The sequence below is a fragment of the Natrix helvetica genome (assembly GCF_964273705.1).
Source record: "Natrix helvetica genome assembly, chromosome: 1".
NCBI lineage: Eukaryota > Metazoa > Chordata > Lepidosauria > Squamata > Natricidae > Natrix > Natrix helvetica.
Genome location: NC_138548.1, coordinates 313,569,400 through 313,595,671, shown reverse-complemented (window position 1 = coordinate 313,595,671; position 26,272 = coordinate 313,569,400). Strand labels below are relative to the sequence as shown.

Genomic DNA, 26,272 nt, shown 5'->3' with positions numbered 1-26,272 from the left:
GAAAAGAAGAGTGGAGGGGGGGGAGAAATGTCTGAAAGTTTTCCAAAAGCAACAAAACAAAGGAAGGAAGAGACTGTTTTGCAATACGCTTTTTTAAAAAAAAAAAACCAGGCAGGGATGGGTCAGGAGAATCAAACAATAACAAACCAGCACCCATTAAGAGTGCCAGGGATCTCACTATGAAGTCCTTGCATTATGACTTCCAGAGGAATGTCAGTGGGAAAGGGCTCAGGCCACCTATATGCTTCCACCCAAAGCCAACTCATAAGATGTCATGAAATTCAGTGTGACACAATGCCTGAAATGCATGAAAAGGCAGTAAAAAGAGCCATAAATTCACACGAGATTTGTCAGTTCACACTCCATTCATATTTAAAAGGGACTGGTTCACACATTTTATCCATAACAACTTAGTTAGTTTTGGCCTAGCGAGTTGGGCATAAGCCCGTCTAATTCTGATTTATTCAAAGAATCCTGGCTAAGAAAAGCATTAGTCAGTGATGGGCACACCCAACAATTGCCTGTAGGAGAAGAACACCCAGTTTACAAAACAGGAACTCTCTGGATGTCTCTGGGAAGCTCACAAGCAGCAAATAGCCCTTTTTTCCATTGCTCTCCTACTCAATTAGTAATCTACTGGTTGTGACAGTAATCTACAGCCATCTTGACTAATAGGTTGGAAAGAGAATTATCCTCTATTAATTTATGTAATTCTCTGTAATTGGCATCTGAAAGTACCATCAATACAATTTATGAAAAATAATTCCATCAATTAAATGATTTTCCCAGCTAAATACATTCTCCTGCAACTTAACCTAAACTCCTTAAAAATGTGCACATCACTGTTACCCTTCACTTTCTAGGGACTATTCTCACAGTGCAATGATCCTACCCCTTTCAAGGAATGTCAGAGGTTTTTCCTCCCATCTTTTTTCTTTGTCCTGAAAAACCAAGTGAGGAAAAGGTTGTCCTGTTCCCTGAAAGGAGATCACAGGAAACACTTCAAATCTTCTTCACAGAAAAATGGGAAAACTCTTATCATTTGACCAGAAGTAGGCATGGATGAAAACCTGGAAACGGAGATAAGGTAGAAACCCACAATGATGTTAAAACCTTTCCTCATCATTCAGCCTATTTTCAGCCTACTTTTCCTCAGAGCATTAAGACTGCCAGTTCAGAAATATAATCAAACTTATACATGGCTTGGATGCTTAGGTTGCATGGAACATAACTTGAGGTAATAAGCAATTGAAGTTTCTAAGCCAACAGGCAAGCCAAGACAACGAAAGGCAGATGCTCCAGAGCTTGTTGTAATCTGTTTGAGTGTTTTGTGTGCTTGGGCGTAACTTTTGATTAAGTTATAGAAGCAAATAATGTTTGGGTCTAAAGAGGCAAACGTGCTCTGGATCGAGTATGAGTACACTTATTTTACCATCTTTTCCTTGCATAGTAAATGCATAGGGCCCAGAAAATAATATGTTTTGAGTTAAGCAAGCAATAAGGAGGCAGCAACTTTTTTGAACCCTCTGGAGAGAAAATTTTTCTCTATTGCTAGACTGACTAAAGAAACTCCCAGCTGCTTGGATCTTCTGTCTCCTGAACTCATCTGCCTGCTCTACTTCTTCAGCTGTCCAGTCTCTACACTGACTGATCTCTCTGCTTTATAAACTATGTCTCCAAAAAGACCACCACCTGGAAAACCTGGTTTTGCTACCTCGGCACCGACATCTGCAACATCCAGTCCTGCCACACAGTCAAAGATTACAGAACTGATGCAACCCAAGAGTACAGAGATGGATTTGCAACAAATGCTTCAGCAACTCATACAAGGCCAGGAAGAAATTAAGAAACAATTAAAGGAAATGAAGGAGGAAATTAAAGAGAATCAAGTCCAAATTTATAAGAACTCACAGAGACTGGACCTTGTGGAGGGTGGGGTGGCGGAGGCGAGGGGGGGTAGAAGCTTTGCAGAAGGGTAACAAAGAACTTGATATCCAACAAATGAAAACAGAGTTTGAGAGAATGTCCTTTTATCTTAGATTTCAAAATGTTATAGAAGCAGATGGGGAAAATATAAGGGACATCATGACTAATATCTTAGCTGAATACATACACAAAGATAAACAACAGATGGAATGGGAGATAGACCTGGTCTATAGAGTGAACTCAGCATATGCCAGAACACACAATGTGCCCAGGGAGGTTCATATCAAATTTCTTAGGAAAAGCACAAGAGACACAATTCTGGGTGTACAAAGGGAGCAAGCATTGACATATCACGACAGGGAGATAACCATCTTGAAGCAGATCCCCAAAAAAATTAGGGAGAAAAGGAAAAATTATTCGCAATTGGCGAATAAATTATACCAGAAAGGGGTGTGGTTTAGATGGTTGATGCCTGAAGGGATGCTGATATTCTGGGAGGAGACAAGAATTAGAATCAACACACCCATAGAGGCACAGGCCTTTATGGAAAAAAACAAAGCGATCCTAGAAAAACAGAAGACTCTTCAATGGTCACACAGGACACGGGAGGGGCCGGAGCTCTGCCAGCGGGGGGAGAAGGGGCAACACTAAGAAAGCTCAGATCACAAAAATGAGTAAGAAAATCACATTGTTATAAACAGACCGAAAGTAATAATGAAATTATACCTAGACTATATATTATAATATATAATATGATTGAAATATTTTTATAGAATTGATATGCTGATTTTATACGATTTTGTATTAATGTTTTATACATAGATGTACCTTATGAGTTTGGAGGGAGGGGGCGTCTGCCATACTTGCAACTGCCAAAATTTGTATACCATTCCACTTACCCTTTTCCTTATAAATGTTTTAAAAAACCAATAAAACTTTTTGAAAAAAAAAAAAAAGGAGGCAGCAACAGTGCAACCACGTCACCAACCTGTTACCAATTCCTTAACACCTCCTGAACTCTATTTCTGTACGGAATTGTATATTTCTTTCAAGGAATTGCCAGTTGGTAAAATAAGTGTGCCCACACCAAATTAAAACCTCTTTCCGAGACAGATCTGAATACTCCGCCCTTTTACTAATAAACTATAGGACATTTGTAGATGAATGTATCTTTTTATGTACACTGAGAGCATATGCACCAAAGACAAATTCAATACAATACAATACAATAGTAGAGTTGGAAGGGACCTTGGAGGTCTTCTAGTCCAACCTCCTGCCTTGGCAGGAAACCCTATACCATTTCAGACAAATGACTATCCAACATCTTCTTAAAGACTTCCAGTGTTGGGGCATTCACAACTTCTGGAGGCAAGCTGTTCCACTGATTAATTGTTCTAACTGTCAGGAAATTTCTCCTCAGTTCTAAGTTGCTTCTTTCCTTGATTAGTTTCCACCCATTGCTTCTTGTTCTGCCCTCAGGTCCCTTGGAGAATAGTTTGACTCCCTCTTCTTTGTGGCAACCCCTGAGATATTGGAACACTGCTATCATGTCTCCCCTAGTCCTTCTTTCTCTTAAGCTAAACATACCCAGTTCCTGCAACCGTTCTTCATATGTTTTAGTCTCCAGTCCCCTAATCATCTTTGTTGCTCTTCTCTGCACTCTTTCTAGTGTCTCCACATCTTTTTTACATCATGGCGACCAGAACTGAATGTGGTATTCCAAGTGTGGCCTCACCAAGGCATTATAAAGCGGCATCAACACTTCACGTGATCTTGATTCATTGGCCAAGTGTGATTGGTATGTCCAATCACACGGCCAATAAACAATTTATTCTGTTTTCAAGACCTGCCACAAATTTTCTGGAAGCATCAACAATGACTGCTTTCCTTAGTGCTTTTTAAGTTTCAATGTAAATTTAAATCCCTCCTTACCAGTATGTCATGTAACAGAGAAATGAGCCAAATATTCTTGAATATTCACATAGTTCCAGAAAAGTCACAAAATATCAAAAATAATTTGGAGAAAATATAGTAGAATAGGAGTTGTTTGCCCTATCAGTTGAAGCTACTGAGGCAGAGTATGCTATGGTATGCTTGAGAAACAGTTTCACCAACTCTCTTCTCCCTTTCAGTTTGATTGTCCCAAGGGTGCTTATTCAAAAGTCAACTGGACTTTGTTTTTAGCAATAGTAATAGTATGTAGACTTATATACCGCTTTGTAGTGCTTTACAGTCCTCTCTAAGCGGTTTTACAGAGTCAGCCTTTTGCCCCCAACAATATGGGTCCTCATTTTATCCACCTCGGAAGGATGGAAGGCTGAGTCAACCTTGAGCCTGGTGGGATTCAAACTGTCAAATTGCAGCCAGCTGGCAGTCAGCAGAAGTAGCCTGCAGTACTGTGCTCTAACTACTGCACCACCAAAGCTTTTTCCATGAAGACTTCTTTTCATCCAAGAAGTTTCTTCAGTTCTACTGAAAATCTCCATAGACCTTCAATTTGATAGGTCTTTTTTTTAAAGTTGATCTTTTGCTTTTTGCTTAAAAAAATATGTCGACAATTCCATTTTTGTAAATTTTACAGAAGCAACATCACTAAAGAGCTTCCAGCAGTGCTTTGAGGATCAGAATGAAAAGAGAAATCTTGTATCTGTGTCTTTTACTTCTACAAATGAAAATAAAATAGGGAGTGAAATGTAAAGAAATGAAAAATGTTCCATTATCACTGGAAGGAGTTTTAGAGGAAGCTATCTTTCTCTCTCCCTTTCTCTTTGTATTATAAGTCTGTTAGATTTTTACTTTATACATTTAATAGCAACAGATTTAATCAACTCAAGTTGCAATCTTGTGCACCATTCCCTGACAATAATGTCTTCTGAATATCACAGGATTCATTTCTGAATAACTACACAAAGAACTGAATTGGAAGTCATGAGCAGGGCAAAAATGCAATGGTTCCTTCTCGACTATAGATGTGCTTTGTTGCTTGAATGTTCAAACTGCTGTGGGATCCATTTCCCAAGAACCCAGTAAGGCACAGTGAGCCTAAGAGTTACAAAAGCAATCTCAAATTCTATGTTTTGTTCCCAGTCTCCAAATGATATGAAAACACATCTCTTCCACCATAGACAACAGCACTGCTTTAGCCAACACCTAAGAATACATGAATCACTCAAATACTTATCACTTGAAAACACCCATTCAATTAACAAGCCTTTTTTTTTTCCCTCGTGGTATAATTATATACATTTTAATGCAATCATCACCCCCTGCACTTTAGGCATTAAATGGCAGGGAGTCAAAAGAATAGAGACACTGGATTTTTCTGATCAAGAATTCCTGAAAAAGAATGATAATAGTGCAAAACTCGCTGGTGATGCGAGTTTTGAGATGTGAAAAAAATAAAAAAAATAAAGGAACGACAAAAAAGAAAAAAGGAGAATAAGCCAGGAGGGATGTTATAATAAGTAGAGAAAAGGCTTCTCGTTTATCTGCGCTCCTTTCTGCTATAAAAGAAAATTAGAGCTTTTGCAATTGCAACGCGCACGGTTAATCGGGCGTCAATAACCCCAACATTAGCATCAAGGAGTCCGGAAAATAAAACTGAATGAAGAAGAAAGAATAGCCACTGGCCCCATTCCCAAGCTTTGGGAAGGTCACTGGCCGGATTAAAAGTTCTCAAGCTTTGGCTGGTAGCAGAGTGCAGTTTGTATGCCCCAACTGGGTTACTGCTTTTTCTCAGCCTCACTATTAACTTGGCCAGCTGAGTGGATGTGTACAAGATAGAAAAGGGCAATTTGGTGCTGACAGCCCTCCAGGGATTTCATCTGGAAGACAAGGCAGGAAAAGCTGCTGGCATTGGCTCTGCAGCATCATTTCAGTTGTATTTATGCTTCATTTTTAAAACCTTTTAAAGTATCTTCTTTAATTTTAGACACTTTTTAAATATGTTCTTGAAGGACAGGAAGATTACCAGGGCTAGGATTTGTGAGTCCACTGCTCTTCACAGCACACTGTTCACCAAATGAAAGTCCAACTTCTTGTTTAGCCAAGGGGCATGGAGAAGGACCCCAGTTCTGTTCCATAGTCACTGGGAGAGATGGAGAGAAGATGCAGCCTTTCCTCACCTAGTGTCACATTGGTATATGGGATTATATCACTACCACCATCCCAACCAGCCAAGTTGGCTTAGCTAGGGATGAAGAAAAATGTAGCCCATACCATTTAGAATAGAATAGAATAACAGAGTTGGAAGGGACCTTGGAGATCTAGTCCAACCCCATTTAGGCAAGAAACCCTACACCACTTCAGACAAATTGTTATCCGATCTCTTCTTAAAGACTTCCAGTGTTGGAGCATCCATAACTTCTGGAGGCAAGTTGATCCACTGATTAATTGTTCAGGAAATTTCTATTTAGTTCTAAGTTGCTTCTGTCCTGATTAGTTTCCATCCATTGCTTCTTGCCCAGCCTTCAAGTACTTTGGAGAATAGATTGACTCCCTCTTCTTTGTGGAAACCCCTGAGATATCAGAACATTGCTATCATGTCACGCCTAGTTCTTTTCATTTGGAAGGTGCTGTTTTAGCAAAGTTTAAACAGATTATCAAGGTAGAACAGGAAACACTTAACTCAGATGTCTGCTGCTTTCACGTTGCTACACATCTCCCTTTTGCTCTTCTTAACTCTAGCAAACAGGTCAGCAAAAAAGTAGAAGTAGTCCTTGACTTATGACCACAACTGGGAGCAAAATTTCCATTGCTAAGCAAGGTGGCTGTTAATTCAGTCATGCCTAATTTTAAAACCTTTTCTGCCACATCTATTAAGTGAATCACTGCAGTTGTTAATTGACTCATGCTGTTGATAAATGAGTAGGGCTTCCCCCATTGACTTTGCTTGTCAAAAGCTGAAAAAGGTAATCCCCTGGCCCCAGGCTACTGCAACTATTATAAATGCAATCAGGTAGCCAAGCACTCAAATTCTGATCACGTGAGTGTGAGGATGATGTGATGGTCATTTGTGTAAGGACCAGAGGTAAGCCATTTTTGTTACTTTGATCAGTCACTAAATGAATGGTTGCAAGTCAAGGACTACCTGTATTAACTCCACTGTAGATGGCCCAAGATCATAAAACACGTGCGGGGCACTAATGTTCGGAATAAAGAAGCAGAGGATGAGGAAACTGTGACGTCATTAATTCATAATAGGGAATTTATGGCAGGAACCCAGTGTACATTCATTCAGAAGTAAACTCAGCAACACGTAATAAGTTCATTTATGTCCAAGAAAATGTCCACGGCCTATTCCACTGTAGATGGCCTGAGAAGAACATAAGGCAAGTGCAGGACATAAATGTTCTGAATGTGGAAGTAGAAGATAAGGAAACAGTGTGAGGTGTATTATCTTTGGAGGGTGACAGCTTTGCAGTCTTTGGACCAACAGTCCAGCAGAAGACAGCTTAGCGGTCAAAACATCTAATACTGAACTTTTGATGGTCAAGGACCTTTACTTTTCCAGCCACATCTGGTCTATTAATGCAAGGAGAGTGGCGGTCACCCAGGTGACTTGGAAGAACCATTGAGATTCCTGACAGCCTACTGAGTCTGCAACGGTACACAAAGCAATAAAGGCATCATTATCCACAACAACAACGAAGTGACTCCAGATTGCCGACAGAACATTACCACCTCAACCCAACCATAGCTCCAGGGAGGACATTACAAATGACAATGGTTTGTTCTGCAACAATAAACCATGGCAGCCACCTTCTCCGTCTTTCCATTCCATTTAGTGCCGCTTTCACAAAGCTCCTGAAAAAGTTTGTAAAGCAGCAGTGGGCAATGAGTGGCCATGCAGCTGTTGGTGACTACAGCTCCTAGCTGTTCCCAGCCACCATGGTCACGTTATTTATGCAATTGATATTCCTCATTTCTCCAAAAGCTCAGGGTAACTTACATGAGGTTCTCCCTTCATTTTATCCTATTTCTGAGGAAGGGTCTGAAAGAGAAGAGAGAGAGGGTGACTGGCCCATGGTTGAGGATGGTCTGAATTTAGGCGTTTTCCAAGATTTTAAATACCATACTGGTTCTCAGTGAGGAGACAATCTAGGATTGTAATTCAGTTAATATTATGGTTTTGCAGCTGTAAAACATTCCAAGCTTTGGACTTGGCCTTATACAGTTTTAATTATAAAATCTGAGTTTGCTGAGCTTCATTCATTAAAAGTGTACAGGGAGAAACATCAAAGCCTTTCCTTTAATTTGGACTGAGGTTTTATCTCTAAACCTCTAAAACCCTTATAAAAAATGTAGCCTTTTTTTTGCAATGAGAAGGGAATGGAAGCATTTTCTTGGGCAGAAACAAAGAGGAAGTTGAACAGGAGGTCTTTCTCTGAAGCTGTTAATTGAGGAGCAAAACATTAATTGTACAAGCTACTTGTTTTTAGGCAAAACTCTTGATGGTTAAGTTTTCTGTAGCATCTAGAAGGTGATTCATTGCCTTGGGTTTGAAGGGTACGGGGATATAGATGACATAAAGAAAACTTCAGCAGGAGTCAGCTTAGAACAGAAACGTCTCTTCTAAAAGTAAAAGGGTGTTGGTACTTACCTGATACGCCTCTTCTCATAATGGAGAAGGAGTATCCAGGCCATATGGGTTGACCTTGTCCTCTTTTGATTGGACTGAGTCAGATAAGCTCTTTTAGCCACGCCTTGGTCACCAGGCTCCACCCAGTTATCGGCAAAGAACTCTATCCGACTCGCTGTGTCATCCATTCTAGACTTTATTTTAGTTTCAAACCTTTATTTATTACTTCAACAGAACAGTTCAACAAACAACATAACAATTTCGCAACATACCCATATCAGGGAGGGGCTGGATACTCCTCCCCCACTATGAGAAGAGGTGTATCAGGTAAGTACTAACGCCCTTTCTCCATAGTGAGGGGAGGAGTATCCAGAATGGGACGTACCAAAGCCTACACGTCCCTAGGGAGGGTTACACATTTGAGTATATGCCCAAACGTATGCCTGGTGAGACCTCTCCCTCGCCTTGTGAACAGCCTGCAACACCCTACATACAAATGAGGTTTCCGCAGAAGCAAAAAAGTCTAACTTGTAATTCCTCACGAATGGTGAGGGGGAAGACCCCGTGGCTGCCCTACAGATCTCAGATAGTGAGGCCTCCGTGGCCCAGGCCACCAAAATGGCGGTGCTTTGTGTAGAATGCACTGTAATAGAGCTTGGTGTTTGCAGACACCATGCCTGATAGGCAGAAACAATACAGGTTCTTAACCACCTGCCTATCGTGGTGGAAGTCACCTTGTTCCCCAGGGACGCCGGCTGGAAGAAAACATATGGGACTTCCGACTTCCTGTTCAGCCTGGTTCTTCTGAGGTAAATCCTCAGAGCCCTCCTCAAGTCCAAGATGTGCCACTTTCTCTCTAATGGGTGAGAAGGGTCTGGGCAGAAATTGGGCAATATCAGCTTCTGCGAGCGATGGAAGAAAGAGCACACCTTGGTTATGAAGGAGGGGTCCAGCCTTAGCATTACCCTGTCCTGGTCGAAGACACAGAGATCTTCCCTGGTAGACAGAGCCTGCAGTTCAGATATCCTCTTAGTGGAGGTGATGGCCACCAAAAAGGCCATCTTAAGTGTCAGGAACTTCAGAGAGACAGTACGTAATGGATCGAACGGAGGGCCTGTCAGAGCATCCAACACCTTGTGTAAGTCCCAAGAAGGGTACCTGTGCACCGTGGGTGGTTTAAGATTGGAGGCCCCCTTGAAGAACCACTTGACCATCGGATGGTGAGTCACTGTCTGAGATCTACCGCACAGGAGTACCGATGAAATGGACGAGACGTGTCTCCAAATCATGTTGGGAGCCAACGCTCTATCCAGCCCCACCTGAAGGAAGTCCAGAACTTGTGCAACAGTGGCCCGGACCAGATAGAGATGCACCATGTTGAAAAACCCTGCCATGTAGCACCATAAATGCGCTCCATGGAGGGTCTGCAAGCTGCCTGGATAGTCTGTATAACCGTGGGGAGAAGTGATCTTCCCTCAGGATGCTCCGCTCAAGTGCCAAGCGTTCAACTGGAGCCACTGAGGGTCCGGGTGTTCCAGCGACCCCTGACTGAGGGAGAGCCTCTTCTGGGGGATCCTCCAGGGCCTGTCCACTGAGAGGCATTGGAGATCAGCAAACCAAGGCCTTCGGGGCCAGTGTGGGGCAATCAGTACCACCTCCTCCCCCTTCCGCAAGATTTTTTGTACGACCCTGGGGATCGGGGTAAAGGTGGATAGGCATAGAGGAGCCCCCGGGGCCAAATGCAGTGGAGAGCATCTACCCCCTCCGCCCCCCATGTCCGGTACCTGGAGTAAAACCTCAGGACCTGGGCGTGAGAGGAGTGACGAATAAGTTGACCTCCGGGTGTCCGAAGCGCTCTGCCAACTCCTCGAAGATTGCTGGCTGTAGCTTCTACTCTGAATTGTCTACCTCGGTCTGGCTGAGCCAGTCGGCTCTGATGTTCTCCACCCCTGCTATACCTCAGCAAATGCTGTCTGAGGTGCTTCTGCGATTTCTCATAGTTGGACATCCAATTCTGAGTTTGTGGTAGGTTCAGGCATGGGACTGGCCTGTCTAACCCTTTTGCCATGGCTAAAAGAGTGCTATGATTCTATGACTAGGATTAGCTCACAAAATTTCTTGAATGTATTATGAATTCTTTGAGTTCAATTCACTTGTCGGCCACTAGGGTGCGTTGCAAGACTTTGTAGATGCAGGCACAGTTCACATGTCAGCCACTAGAGTGCATTGCAAAACTTTGTAGATGCACATGCAGTTCACTGGTCAGCCACTAGAGTGCGTTGCAGAGCTTTGGAGATGCAGGCGCAGTTCACGTGTCAGCCACTAGAGTATGTTGCCAGACTTTGTAAATGTAGGCGCAGTTCACTGGTCAGCCACTAGAGTGCATTGCAGGGCTTTGGAGATGCAGGCGCAGTTCACGGGTTGGCCACTAAGGTGCGATGCAACGCTTTGTAGATGCAGGCGTACATCTCTTGTTGGCCACTAGGCGTTGCAAGTGTTGGCCTGAAATACTAGACTGCTGTTTGTAGAGGATCCACTAGAGGGCGCTGTTTGTGCCTACTGTTTTGGAGTGATTGGTAATGGCGCCTTCCTTGCTGTTAAAGGATGGAAGGCTGAGTCAATCCTGAGCCAGTGAGATTTGAACTGCCAAACTGCAGCTAGCAGTCAGCTGAAGTAGCCTGCAGTACTGCACCCTTGTGCCACCTCGGCTCTAGTTGCCAAGGCTATTCTGCTGGTTAGCTTGTCAAGCTGACTCTCCAGTTTTTGGAATTCCTAAGGGTCTTTACCCGAACTGGTAACCTGTGTTGGACCTGGCTAGCTTGGTACCTTCTATAGGGGTTGAGCCCTTCCCAAATAATTCATAAACAATAGTAACCAATCCACAAAAGCATAACAATCTCTTCAGCTGAACTACATCTGCCTTTTGGCCCTTTGGGTGCCGAAGGCTTTGCACATGCAAGGTAAGCTGATGTTGGGATGGTTGGGGCGTCTTTATTGCTCCTCGTTGTCAGGACAACTTATCATTAAAGTTCAAAGGATTTGGGAGGTCGGGTCTGGGCTAGCTGACCTCTTTTTCGTTCAAGTTTCGTTTCCATGGAGATCTTTCTACTTTTACAAAAGTGGAAGGCTTTTACAACCACTTAAGGAGTAAGGCTTGGAATCTGCATCAAGTTTCTTTTCTTTGTTAGGCCACATGTGTTTGGCCTTAACAACAGCAGATCAGATTACATAGGTTGGGAAAGGGTGGAGTTGCTTTATTATGCAATTCCTGGATCCCTTCCCCTGGAGCTCAATTAGATAGAAACAAGGTCGATCTTGCTTTCAAACAAGGAGAGAGAGGAAACATGCTTTTCTAACTTTGCAGGATCTGCTTTTTCAGTGTATCAGAGAAGAACAAAAACAGGCTTTTCAGAGCAGATTGAATCAACTAGGTGGTAGACGCTGCATTTCTCATGCAACTCTTGGCCCCTTTTTAACAAATTTTCTTAATCACAACAGAGTCCTTCATCTCAGGAGAGATAATCAGCCTTTCTCACTGAAATGGAATGTTCCTCTTTGCTCCAAGAGGGGGTGGGGGAAATCCTGGCAGCTGATTTCAGTTAGACTGCAAACTGAAGTTTGGGATTCAACTTCAATATCCCTTTTACTCGAGGGGAGCTCAAAATAACCTCATCTTTACACTGTTCTGCCTCAGGTGGTTGCCCCACCCCCATGCCTGCAGAGGTAGAAGGAAGGCTTGAGGAGAATGCCCCATAGTGAGGGAGACTGCCATCCCTTGATAGAGCCCCAGATGCCTGAGGTATCAATGGGAATCCTCGCTTGCTGGGAGGGATCCTCCTCAGGCTCCAGACCAGGGGAAGCCTTCTTGCTGATGGCCTTATGGCAGATGCGCCCTAGGGCTTTATGCCTCTACCTTTCATATTTAGAGGCAGGTTTTGGAGGCTTGGAGCCGGAGCTTGCCTCTTCAGCCACCCTGGAGGAGGTGTGCTTCATTTTGCTCTTTGCCTTGCCACCCCCATCCTTGGATGGACCTTCAGGGGTAATCTCTAACCAGATTGGAGGCTCTTCTGCCCCTCCAGTGGGGCTGCTGGCTTTAGAAGCGAGGACTTGATTCTTGCCTGTGTCCTCTGAGCTGCAGGAGGCTGCCATCTTGGGCCACGTGGGGACTCTCCTCCCCCTTCTTTTCAAATGGCGCTGTGCGGCAAATACAACAGCCCTGCCGGTCAGGGCTTTGAAAAAGCGGCTTGTGCTACAAAGAGCTGCTGCGCTCTCTCCTGTGGCCTCCTGCTGTTAACAGCAGCTCCCTGAGAGCCTTGCTGCCCCCTCCTTCAGCTGCTTTCCTTTCTCTTCCTTAAAGGGAAAGTTTTTCCTTAAAGGGAAGACCTTCTTTAAAGGGAAAGCCTCAGCAGCGATCTGAGCCTCGTTGCCCTGTCCTGGCTTCTCCAGCTACTCAGGCAATCAGAAAAGGATTGAATAGGGCTTGCATAAATCGTGATAGCAAGGTTGCCGGAGCACAGGATGACAAAGCCCGAGGTGTCGAAGGGAATCCACACCTAGAGGGGGGGTCCCCTTCTGCAGCCCTGCCAGGTAAAGAGAAATCTTTCCTCAGGTTCCAGGCCAGGGGGGGGATGTCTTCCTGCTGCTGGCCTTGTGGCCAATGCGCTCCAAGGCTTGGTACCTCTGCCTTTCACACTTGGAGCTAGGCTTGGGGGGTTTGGATCCACAGCCTGTCTCTTTAGCCCCCTTGGTGGAGATATGCTTCCTTTTTGGCCTTTGCCTTGCCTCCCCCACCCTTGGCTGATGCCTCCGAGATGGTTTCTAACCTTTTTAAGGACTCCTCAGTGCCTCTGGTGGTTGCTGGCTGCAGGGCTGAGTGTTTGGCTCCTGCTGGCCTCCTCTGAGCTGCTGGGGGCCGCCATCTTGGGCCACATGGTTTCAAAATGGCTCCTGGCTCCAAATTCAAAAAGCTCCTCTTTGCTGGAGCACGTGGAAGTGGCTTGTGCCTTTGCAGGCTGCCGCGCAGCTTCTGCTGCCGCTGGGGGCTCTCTCTCGCCTCCCCTGTCTCCCGCATCTCTTTCTGAGCCTCTCCGGCTCTCACCTTGTTCTCTGGCAATCGCTGCCAGCGCAGGCGCTCCGGGAGTTTTAAAATGCCACCATTCATCGCTCAACCCCTGAAGGGAGCGGTGGAGCACTCTGGCACCCTTAGAGCCTCTTTGGGCATTGCCCTTGCTGCAGAGGCCTTAGCGGTTGCTGTGCCAGCTTTCTACCCCTGTTGGGGGTTTCCTCAGCCTCTAGTGATTGATCAGACAGCATGGAGGCAATTTCGATCGCTTTTGCAGCAATTTAAAAATTTTCCTTTAAGTTTTTTCAGGATCTCAGGATGAACACAGTCGTCCGTTGATGGACTGAGTCGATAACTGGGTGGAGCCTGGTGACCAAGGCGTGGCTAAAAGAGCTTATCTGATTCAGTCCAATCAAGAGAGGACAAGGTCAACCTATCCTGGATATTCCTCCCCTCACTATGGAGAAGACTGCTGGCACAAGGAAATGCAAGTAAGAGTGTTATATTATGATCATTGTTTAGACCGAATTTGGCATTTTTATCCACCTATCAAGTCCTTCTCAAAGGCTTGGGATAGGAACCTTCATTTTACCTTCATCGAGCCGAGGTAGCACAGTGGTTAGAGTGCAGTACTGCAGGCTACTTCAGCTGACTGCTAGCTGCAGTTCAGCAGTTCAAATCTCAGCAGGCTCAAAGTTGACTCAGACTTTCATCCTTCTGAGGTGGGTAAAATGAGGACCTAGATTGTTGGGGGCAATAAGCTGACTCTGTAAACTGCTTAGAGGGGGCTGTAAAAGCACTATGAAGCAGTATATAAGTCTAAGTGCTAAGTGCTATTTACTGTATTTGTCACTTCAGGATCCAATCCCAAAAAGGGTCTTGATCAAACTACTCAACAACCAATAGCCCAATAAGTTGTACATGCCTGCACACACAATAGCCTGTTGTTATTTTACAAGCTGCAAGGCCTTGGGTGTCAAGAGACAGGCCAGAGTGAAAAAATATCATCCAGAAAGGCATTAATAACAAGCAGCCTCTTCCATATCTTTCCTACACCCATTAACACAGCTGGCAACAACCATTGTCTGCCCCTGGATTTATATGAAAGGTCACTTAATTCAGATTAGTAACCTATTACCTTTCTTTTCAGACAAGCTAAATAGTGGCAAGGAAATAACTGCATTCCATTCATTCCAAGGTATACACTGCAAAGCTAGAAATGAAGATAAAAATCATGCAGCCAGCACAGGTTGGCAATTAAGATTGTGGAGACACTAAGATCCAAGTCCACACTTAACCATGGAAACTCAGTGGGATCCCATCCCTCTCTCTCAGTCCAAACTTTCTTAGTGTTTTTTGGTCAGGGGAAGTGGGAACTGGAGGAGGGAAATTTACATACAACACCTTGAAAGTAAAACAAGAGTTAAACTAAATAAATGAACCCAATTCAATTATTTCTGGTTTTAGTTTTGGGAAGATGGTTTGCCCAAAAAATTCCAGAAAGTTGCAACCTAGAATACATATACCCTGTTTCCCTGAAAATAAGATCTCCCCGGATAATAAGCCCAATTGGACTTTTGAGTGCATGCACTAAAATAAGCCCTCCCCTGAAAATAAGCCCTCCCCAAATATATTGCAACACAGCAGCAGCCATGAGGTGACCAGGCACGCCGCCTCCTGCACCTCAAAAACAATAATACCTCCCTGAAAATAAGGCCAAGTGCTTATTTCAGGGGTCAAAAGAAAATAAGACTACCTTGTCATCACTCCATGACTTCAATCTGGTATTTGCTATCTGGTGTGCTCAATATTGAGTAATCAACAGAGCTCAAATACATTTCATTACCACAACAGAATCAATTAAATCAGAGGAAGTTTGGTGTAGTGGTTAAGGCATCAGCCTAAAAACCAGGAGACTGTGAGTTCTAGTTCCAGTTTGGGCATGAAAGCTGGCTGGGTGACTTTAGGCTCTGAGTCTCTCTTAGCCCAACTAATCTCAGAGGAGAAAATAGGAGAGAGGACTTTAGGTATGTTTGCCACCTTCAATTACTTACAAAAATGAATAAAATCAACAAAATTAATTCCATGTCTTTCTAACACTAAAATTATATCGCCAATTGGAACAAATGAAGAGCTTTGTATATTTGGGTTCATTTCCAAGCAAGCATTAACAACCTCCAAGTTCTCTGGGACAATGTCGCCCAGTCAACAGAATCAATAGCCAGGAAAGGAAATGGGACCTGAGGACAAAAATATGTTGAAGGCACCATCGCCTTCAAACAGTTCCCATTTAAAGGAGCAAATGTATTTACGAAGAGGGTGTTGTTTTCCTACAGCAAACAGACGTGTGAATAACTATTTTAAGTGTCCATGTACGTACAACTGAGAGATACATTTCACACTCTGTACACTATTCGTGCATCTGAGTAACCCAGTCTTCTGACTCCCAGAGTCTCGGAAACAAGATGGCTATGCTTGCGTGGCGAACGTCTAAACACTGACGTTCCCATCAATTATTTTTACGAGAAAGAAAACTATCAGATCTAGAAGGCATCTAACTAGATTTCCACACCAAAGTGAACATTTTAAAATACCTCCAAATGAAACAAAGTAAATCTCAGTCCCCACATACATTACATAGTAGTGTAACCATCTCCCCCAACACAGCACTCAAAATTACAAAGTATCGGTGCAGTCTCCAATTGCAAAAAGACTTTATTTTTGTGGAACCAGCATGATACATGACTGATGAATAAACTAACTAGTGTATTATTAATAAAATACCACTACTACTGCAGAATGGGACACATAGCATCATTCTAGGGAAAGGCACTTTGTTTGCCCCATAAAAATAGTGAGTGATGTGAAACCGTTGGTAAAGCATGCTGGTAAAGCTAAGGAAACACTAACTGCAGACCAGCAAAAGTAGTTCAACTGAAATCAAATATGCACCTGGGGTGGCCTGAGGACTCAGCACGCCTTGATCTACCAGTTTGCTTGCTGCTGATCTCTTGGGCTAACCTGGCCAAGTCTCTTTGCTCATACTATATACTACCAGGACAGCATACAAAAGAATTGTGTTGAATTTTTTTCTTCTGGGGCTGGCCAGAACATTTAATTAATGGCCTTCTTCATTTCATGCACTGTTCAAACTGCCCACTGCATTCTAATTTCAGACTGGCAACAGGTAAGCATTGCCTACCAGATCAGTCACTTGGCTTTAGGGAATGCCCAGGAGCACAAAGCTCACTTCTCCAATATCTTGCCACCATTTCTTGCTAGCTACAAAGTGCTCGTCTCTGTGTCCATCCCCAGAGCCGGCTCAGTTTCTTTGAAGGAAATCTCAAAGTGTTCCAAAAAACAGAAGTGTAAGAAAATTATGCTCCTGCACTGTGCAGGTTCTATAGGGCCCTAAACAATCAAGCAAGATAAAGTATTACGTTTTGCTTTACAATTTTAAAGAGATGTAGAAAACCACCTCATGTTATCCTTTGAGATATGCTGCAAGGATGACTGTATATATACTTTGGGGCAACTAAATTTCACAGCTGCCAGGGTGGTATAAGCATTTCACAAAGTAATTAATGATGCTGGACCACTGTGTGCACAGTGTTTTACTACAAAGGAGACTGTTAAGGGTAGTGATGTAGTCAAAATAAATTGAGCTGGATGTGACACCCATAACCGTGTCATGCAAGAGGACTCACAGAGATATTATATACATACATACATACACACACACACACACACACACACACACACACACACACACAATATTAATTGTATTGTATTATAATATATTTATTGTATTATATTATATTTAGTATATATAGTATATATAAAGATGAATGTTGGTATTGCTTTAATTTGAAATCTCCGCTTCCTCCAGACACATGCAGTTCTTGTAAGATTTCTGCTGCCCATTTTCTTTCTTGCTCCAAATTTTCTTTTCAAAAGTCAGGAGCTGGTTGTTCTGTTGGCAACAATGGAAGAGAAGAAAAGAACGCCTGAGAGGATAGCCTTTGTGCCCTTTTGGCCTGGTTAACCACTAGGCAGCAACCAAACTAGGTCCTCAGCTACATTCCTTGATTTTCATTCAGAGGTTTTTGTTTTTCCTCCCCATCCTCCGCCTCTCCTCAACCCATTCCATTTCTGCTTTTAATGAGACAAAAACCCGAGCCCTGATTTTAAAAGCAAGGTTTAATTTCCAACTGCAGAAATACAATCCAGACTCTTTTTCTCCCATGTAAAGAAAATGAACAGCACAGGTGGAGAAGACAAAACAAAACAACCAGGCCTCTGCCTTTTAGGACAAGGAAAAGTGTCACTACAAAAAGATTTTGGAGTGCGGCTCACAGCAAAGCTTTGTCACCTCTACTTTGCTTTACTTAAAGCAATCCCTCATGACCTACTCCAACAGCAGACAAGTTCTCAGCAGACAGAAGCCAAACTACACTAAGATCTACAGGAAAATGGCAGAAAATTAAAGCCCCATTCCTTGGTCCTCTGTTACTAACATCTGATGGTTTGCTGGGCTATGAATTGTGTCTATCCATCTTAAAGCACAAAGAAAAATGAATGCCCTCTTTCATTCAAGGGCAACAACATCGTTGTGCGTTACAAAGGTAGCAATAGCTCAAAGTAAGCATGCTTTAAAAAAAGAAACAAAAGAAAACAGTAAACATTACAGACATTGTTCAAATGGCAATTTCTGACCAAAAAGCACAGGAGGGGGGGATGCTTATATTGGGTTCTTGGCATTTTCTGAGTTTGCTTCTCTTCTTGACATTCTATCATCAGGCTAGGTCAGCATGCTGGGTGGGGAATTCAGGAAGTAGAAGTTCACACATCTTAAAGTTGTCATGGTTGAGAAACATGATCAGATGATCTTATCTTGCCTCCTACTGAAGAATTAGCAGGAAGAGGAGCCAAGTCAAAGAACACCAAGAATTAAACAGGTCAACACTGAACTACATATATTTCCACTATGGCAAAATGCATCTATATTGGTATTTTCCTCTTCATGGACATGCATACCGACTTACAGTCAAACATGCATAGCAATGACAAGAATCTAGACCTCTGTTTGATGATAAATTGGCAAGGTACTCATTTTGCAATTGGTAACCTGCTCAAATACCTGAATGGTGATATATCATGATTTAACATCAAAGCTTTCAGGAACATTTCAAAACCTGAGATATAAGAACAAATTAAGCACTCTAATCGGCAAAGTAACAATTGTATACTATACTTCTTTTCAAGACAATAATAAAATCAATGGAACTTGTTTTGTCAATTAGGAGAAAATTTCAGTTCTCAGCAGCCAAAATCTTAACATTTACAGTGCCTGACAATATGAACCCAATATTATTTTCATTGTAGCAAGAGCACAGATGATAATATAGCAAGGAAGATTAGATGATGTGTTGCAAAGTAACTGTTCTTTATTAAGCAGTGTTAAAATCTATTGTGGAAGAATCCTGAAAAATAAATATTTGTATCCAGTTTTTCCCCCAAACACATGTTTGCTTTATACTGATCTGCTATATTTGCTTAACTATGTTCTATTGAGTAAACTAGAACTTTCTAGGTTCACACAACATGTCAAACCATTCACCATGGCTTACAAACCACAAGAATTCAGTTCACCGCAGAAAACAAGCTACAAAAATCTTTGGCCCAGATTGGAAAAGGCTGCTAGTTGACTAACAATGGCTCTCTAAGTCTTAGGCAAATGTCCTCCCAAATGTTGCTATCCCTTGGAAATATCTGAAACTAAAATTAAGACTTGATAAATGTGGCCTAAAGGAGACCTATATATCTTTCCTTAAATAACTGAAAATCATGATATTACCATTTTAATGGAATGTTCAGAAGCCCCCAAATTAATGATAGAAAACACTGAAGATAGCTGTGCATACAAATATACAAATAAACAAGAATCCATTGGGGCATGGAAGAGAGTAAACTGGATATTTTGTCTAGCATCCCTAAAATTCCTACTTACCACATCACATATAAAATATCCAGAAATCCAACTGTGAAAGACAAGGGCCACAATCTGGCTATTATTTTACAGAATCTACCACACAGGCAGCATACCTCTATTTTCCTAAATATGCAACTTAAAAAATGGCATCAAGAAAACAAAGATCCAGAATGGGAGGCAAGGGATTGCCAATCTAGCATTCCTCCCAATGTCTCTGTTGTGCGATCACGTATTTTGGATCCAAACTTTCTTCCCACCCACACAGACTTAACATTGTCTCAGCACTGCTAGCACTGTAATTTACTAATATAAAGCAAGTTGAACTATGCAAACAAAGTCTGAACTAAAAGATTTTTTAAAAGTAAAATAAATGCCTCTTTTCTTTATAGCCTACTTTAATTATCTCTGCCACCGCATGCAAAGTGGGTTGGGTTTTTGGTTTATTTGGTCTGCTAATTTTGTTTGACTTCCCCACTCTGCACAATTTGGTCACCGTATCTCGAAAGGGAGATACTGAGTCATTCATTTTACCCCCTGACTACATACAAAAGATGCTGAGATTGTTCAGGAAGCAATCAGACATTACACTGAGAGAAACGGTTTTCCAACAAATAATATTTGTGGCAGTCAATAGCTTTTGCTCATCCCATACTCCTCTTTCTCCTCCTCCCCTTTCTTTGTAAATCCAGAGACATAATTTCTATTCTACTAAAGAGGCAATAATCAACTGTTAATAAATCTTACAGATTCTATCTCAAATGGAAGGAAAAGTGCTTCCTAAAAGGCTTCTTAAATCTAAAGTTTTCTTCCCCAAACATCCCTAAAAGGAGACTTTAAAAAAAAAAAAACACTGATGCTACAAGATGCTACTCTGTGAACTGCAGGCACAAGAGAGTGGAAAAGGGATTCAGTTTTGCATTTTCCCTTATTCTTAATTAGATTTATTGTCCTACTACTAATCGCATGTACATTCTGTTTTTATCTTCCTTATCATTACTGTCAGAGCTGGTGAGCGAAGACATCCAAGCCCAGTCCCAAACACATCTCCTCTAGAACAAACTGAGTCCAATGGGACTGATTCTCAAGAATGTATCTACAAAACTACAGGCTAAATCAATATTTATAAATGCACTGCCAAGATTATCAAAACATTAAGTGGATAAAAGGGGATGACTAGTGTATACAAACATGGGAGGAGGAAGGATTTTTCAAATATTCTTAATTACTTGGATTCAGCTTGCATCTGAATATTCAAAACCTCTCCAAATGTGCTAGACTCACATGTTTGCCATAAACACGGATGCTAGATTCATACACACTTTCATGCACATGCATACCCAGAGACATAATCAATGACTTTAGGAAAGCTAGTCTAAAAAAATGCAAGCAAGCCGCTAATTTTGCTATACAGGATATTAATGGGCTTTTTTTCAAATGCTCTTTGGATACAGCCTAGAGGTTCAGGGTAGTTTACAACCTCCCGGTTCTTGTATATTGTGAAGGCTTATACATATGCATTATGAATAACACCTACACGCCTACACACACAGTTGCACTCATTCACTGAAGAGAGCTCGGATTTCTCATCTATGCAAGAAGGCTTACTCTGGGGTGGCAACACATCAGAGCCTTCACTAATAGCTGCACCACAATCAGCAAGAATTCGTGAATGAGCAGCCTCTTAGATGGGGCTATGTGTTGTATAGGTGTGCATTTTTCCAGGCATTATGCAAAGGCTCCAGAAGCCTGCTGCATTCTTGTGGCACAAATCTGTGCACCGATGGGTGTGCATATTCGTGTGTGTGTAACTAGTTGGGGCCACCAGACCTCAGCAAAAGGGGTAGGACTACTGCCCTCAGCAAACTCCTTGGTGCAGTCACCATCAACGAAGCCCCCCACCCAGTTGCCAAGGGAGGCACAGCGAAGGCCACCGGACTTGCCGTTGGCTGGAGAGTATGGCTCCTGCCGGTTGTTAAGGAAGCTGACCAGCAGAAAGCTAAAAGCAGCTTCTCTCCCGGAAAGCAACGGGGGAAGAAGCAGTTTCCCTCGTTGGGACATCATTCAGGCGTCCCACGTCGGGATGCCAGCCTATTCTGTCGGGGGCCCCTATTTCCAACTTCAGCGGGAGGGAGGGAAAGGGGGGGCTTCCATTAAGGAGAGGGGTCACCCAGGGCTTTCCGTGCTTTCTCCCCACGAAGTTCCTAAACTCCAGGGACCTAAAGGGGTGAACAAGGGACGGGGCGAGGCAGGCTGAAGTCAAGAAATGGAGAACTGGCCCCCAAATTGGACCGAGAGGGAGGGGGGAGGGGAACGGGCAACCGGAGGTCTTTGAAGACTGCAGTGAATTGCGGCCGCTGCTCTTTCCGGGATGCCTTCCCATCGGTACGATTTCGCCGGGTGTCTTTGCCTGACTGAATCGTCTCCTTTTCTTCCCTCCCACCCGGGAAAAAAAAATCTCGGCAGCTAAACTTTTCACCTCATCCCGAGATGGACCATCGCCGATGGAAATGACACGACAATCTTTCTCGGCGGATTCGTTCTGCCAACGGAGAAAGGCGGCTGGATTTGGGAGGGGGGGAGAGTTGAGTCACTTTCGCACTGCGAAGCGACTCCAGACCTCGCCCCCCCCCCCTCCACCTCCGCTCGCTCTTGGTCAGTCTACGAAAAACCGCGTCTTCCCAAAGCCACCCCCCCCCCTCTCTTTAAAAAGCCTCCGGCTAAGAGCAGGGCGCCATCCGGCTTGCGGAGAACCTCCTGCGAAAAAAGCCGCCGGTCCTCCTTCCCTTTCTCAACCTCCTCACCCCCCCCCCCGCCCCAACAACTTAACAGCAGAGCAAAGGCGCAAGCAGGCGCAGCAAATCACACACACCCCGGGAAAAAATCATTTATAAGCGCACGGCAAATGCAGAAATGAGCGGAGGGGTGGGGAGGGCAACCGGAGTGCCACGCTGCATATCCCCTCACAGCCACGCACGCACCTCGCTATCTCTTGTCCTGGTTCAGGCTCTGCTGCAATTCCTCCCACCCCACACGCGCGCGCACACACATACACACCTTCGTCGAGCTCCTGCCTACCTTACCTCCCTTTCCAGAGGCTCGGCGTTACCAGGGAGGAGTAACTCGCCCTAACGCAGACACGCGTTTTGCCCACCCCAGCCGGCAAAACGTGAAGGCGATCGACCGCCCTGTCAGAGAAAGCGAGGCTTCTCTTTGCCCGCAACGTCCGCGCCGCTTTCCCCTCAGCGCCGCGCTTAGCTGTGACAACCCCACGCGGTATTTCCATTCCAGGCTTTTCCATTTCGCGTCTTTCCCACTCGCTGCCGCCAACTACTATGCTACACACGCCCTTTTTGTCCATTCCAAAGGCTGCCGGTTTCCTCTTTGGGCACTTTTTAATTGCAAACGCTCCACACGTCTCATTGTCAACTCTTCCCGCACCGAGCCAGCCAGTCTGCCTGCCTGCCTGCCACGTTTTTCAGGCAAGCAACTGAGAGCCAGTTTTTTCTCCCGATTTTTCCCCCCGCGAATCTTTTTCAACCAGGCAAAACGCCCCTTTCTCCCTCGCCACCCATCCCATCCCACGCCTGTGTGTGTATGTGTGTGTGTGTGTCACGCGCTCCCCCTAATTTACGATCTTCCCCAACACACACACACCAAATAGCAGCAGTGTTAGCGGCGGCGATTCCCAGCCAGCCAAAGAATCTCGCAAACTCCGCTTAGCTCCCGCAGGCGAGAGCCCTAAATAAATAAATAAATAAATAAATCCACGGAAGCGGTCTCGCCGCGTGCCTGGGCTGCAGAGCTCTCCCGGCACAAGAGGCGCAGGCTTCCCTTCCCTTCCTTTCCTCCCCCCCCCCCCCCAGCGAAGAAAGCCTCGCAATCCCCCGGGCTTGCGCGTGTCTCGCTCTCTCTCGCCCTCTCTCTCTCACCGTAAACCCTGGCTTTAATGAGTCGTCCCCTTCGTACGGGGCGCAACTATAAGGGAGCCTAGCCTGGGGGAGAAATACATTGCGATGCGCCTTTTCCTCCCTACCCGCCCCCCGCCCCACTACACAAAATTGTATGCACGCAGACAGACACTCATCCACCCATCCCCCGACAAATATTTAAAAAACTGGATCTTTGGACGAGCTAAAGAGGAAAGTTCGAGGGGATGACTTACAGTTTGCATCGGCGCTCGGTTCGAACGAGCCAGCCATCATGACTATCCTTACATTCCACGCCAAGCAGCCCCCCGCTGCAACTCGGGGCTGGGAGCCTCCTTGGCCGTGTCGTTGCTGCCGCCGCCGCTGCCCAGCATGAAGGGAATGGTAGAGAATGGAATGCAGCGCGGGGTTCCAAAGGAACTCCAGCCTCGCTCTGACTTCCCGGGGAGGCAGACTGAGATACACATTCAAAGGGCTGCTAAGCTAGCCCATTCTTCTCGCTGTCGCCTCTAGGGGGCGTTCAGATCTGCCCGTATCCGCGCACCGAGAGGAGGAGAGAAGAGAATGAAGAACGGGAGAAGGGAGGCCCCAGATGCCACGAGAGGCTGGCGCCTTCTTAAAAGGGCAATGCCACACCAATCCTATCCCTTAAAGCGGCCATGCTCGCCTAGGTAGAAGAAGAACCGGAGTGGCCGGGGCCTGGCGAGCGGGAGAGGGAGGGGAGAAGGGGGGGGAGAATTCCGAACAAGCGCAGATCGCAATTTAAGGACTTTCCAGCCGCTCCTTAGGAAGAAGAAGTGGGACCGCGCCCCCCACTTTTTAAAAAGGAGGCGAACCAGAATCCCATGGAAATAAATCCCGCTGAATTGCATGCATAGAACTTTGAGGCAAGGTTGGTCAAGAAAGCGGCCAAAGAAAAGGCGGTCGCAATCGTTTTTTGCCTTTTTTTTTAAAGTGCGGCATAAAGCTGAGAACTGCAAAGAGATAAATAAAAGCTTTTTTCGCTCAATACGGAACCGATTTTTTAAAAAGGCTCTTTTCTGTGTTTTATTCCACATTAATAAGATGCTCGGAGTGATGTATTCCCTAGAAAAGACGCTTGGAGCAGGAATTACATGTATTTAATTTTATTTATTTATTTCCGAGATTTATTAGCGGGTTGGTGTCTAATAGCTCTCGGTGTGGCTTATAATAAAAACAGAAATAAAATCAGGAATCCGTATAAATCAAATGAAAAAGCAGGCTAAGAAAACAATCTGTTAAAAGCAGCAATTAGTTATCATAAGCGCACAGGGTAATTCTGTGCATGTTTACTAAAAAGCAAATTATATTAGGGGTCCAGTGGCAATTATTCTGTGTGCACAGAATTGCAGTTGGTTTCGTTTTGCAGAGCAATTATGTTGCGGAGCCGTTGGTTTTGTTAAAGACCAAACAAACTTTCACTCTGGGTGCAACTCTTATCGAAACCCTCCAACATAAGGCAGGGAAACCTACATTCCAGCTGCCTCCAGCAGCCATTCTTTATAATATAGTACACCTGGGGCTTCTCCCCTTACGCTTACCCCCCCCCCAAATAAATCATTAAGCCACCTCCCATTGATTTTTATAAAGCCAACTAGGCTGAGATCCAAAGCACGTTTCCTGGGAAGCAAATTCTGTTGAAATGAGATTTTCTCCCCTTTAAAACCAGGACATAAAAGAGCAAGGGTCAAAGAGAAGCAATTAATCTTGCAAGTTCTGGTATTTCAAAAATGCAAATATTTTTTTAATGCTCATATTTTCCATCAATACAGAATAATCTCTTTCTATGCAAGCTTACAGCACCAACAACAGGTAGAAGTCGGAAGCTTTTCACTGGCACCAAACTAGGAAACTGTTGAAAGTAAGTATTGGACTGCACTTTATACATGTGTATACAATTTAGAGCAGCATGCACTCAGAAAAAGGCCTCCAACTAGTGTGACAGCAACTACTGTTACAAGGGGGTATAATACTGTCCTAATAATAGCATATATGCAACAAAAATATATATTTGTGAAAATATCCACCTTCTCCAAAGTAGTGCCTTCGAGATATGCTGGACAGATTATTTAGTTGATGTGAATTAAGGAAGTTAAGATGTGTAATAGGTGCCAGTTTGGCCAGTTATTTTTCTTTTGTGAAGTCAGAAACCTAAAATATATATTTACCTAGAAATACGGAAAGCAGCAAACATTGTATTCTGCCTCTGGGTTACTATATAGAGTAAATGGTAAACTTTAGAAGCCTCCTGGGCTGAACCTCCAAGTTCCTTTCCCACATGCTTGTAAAGACTGTGTGGCCAAGCTTAATTAATCTGTCTGAAATGGAACAGATAGAGGAAAGGGTCTCTTATTATAGAGATGCTGTTTCTGACCAATAATATGTGCAGGTTAAACTACAGAAGGTCTATCACAATTGTCCTGTTTCTCTTGTTATAATACTACCCGTGCATTTTAATATTATAATAACGACAAAGAACTCTACCTACCATCTTAAAAGCATTCTAAATTTATATCCTTCCCCCTCTCCACAGTTCAGAGGAAAATATTAGAATTGATATTCAACAGCTATGATTTTATAAAATGTCTAATGGATGTTGGGAACTTACTGAACCTGAGAGTCACTCAAACATTATTAGATGATGAGTGATCAGGTTGTTTAACTCTCCACTTGATGCCAACAGATTCCAATGCCAAAAAAACCCTTATCACATTTCATTTCAGCTTCTTCACTGCATGAATCAAGTACGAATCATCCATTCCTAT

General features: G+C 43.8%; 1 protein-coding gene across 5 annotated transcripts in view; it reads right to left on the bottom strand.

The window, feature by feature from the left end:
- Positions 1-26,013, bottom strand: part of PLXNA1 (plexin A1) — a 434,540-nt gene extending 408,527 nt beyond the window's left edge. For 2 of the 5 annotated variants that reach the window (XM_081965340.1, XM_081965344.1), the window contains exon 1: positions 23,723-24,019. The gene's annotated coding sequence lies outside the window, so the exon portion shown is untranslated. Of the gene's footprint in view, positions 1-22,036; positions 22,097-22,640; positions 23,090-23,722; positions 24,020-25,995 lie in introns of those variants that run through there. The other 3 variants (XM_081965343.1, XM_081965341.1, XM_081965342.1) reach the window with 3 other exon arrangements.
- Positions 26,014-26,272: the final 259 nt, after the last annotated feature.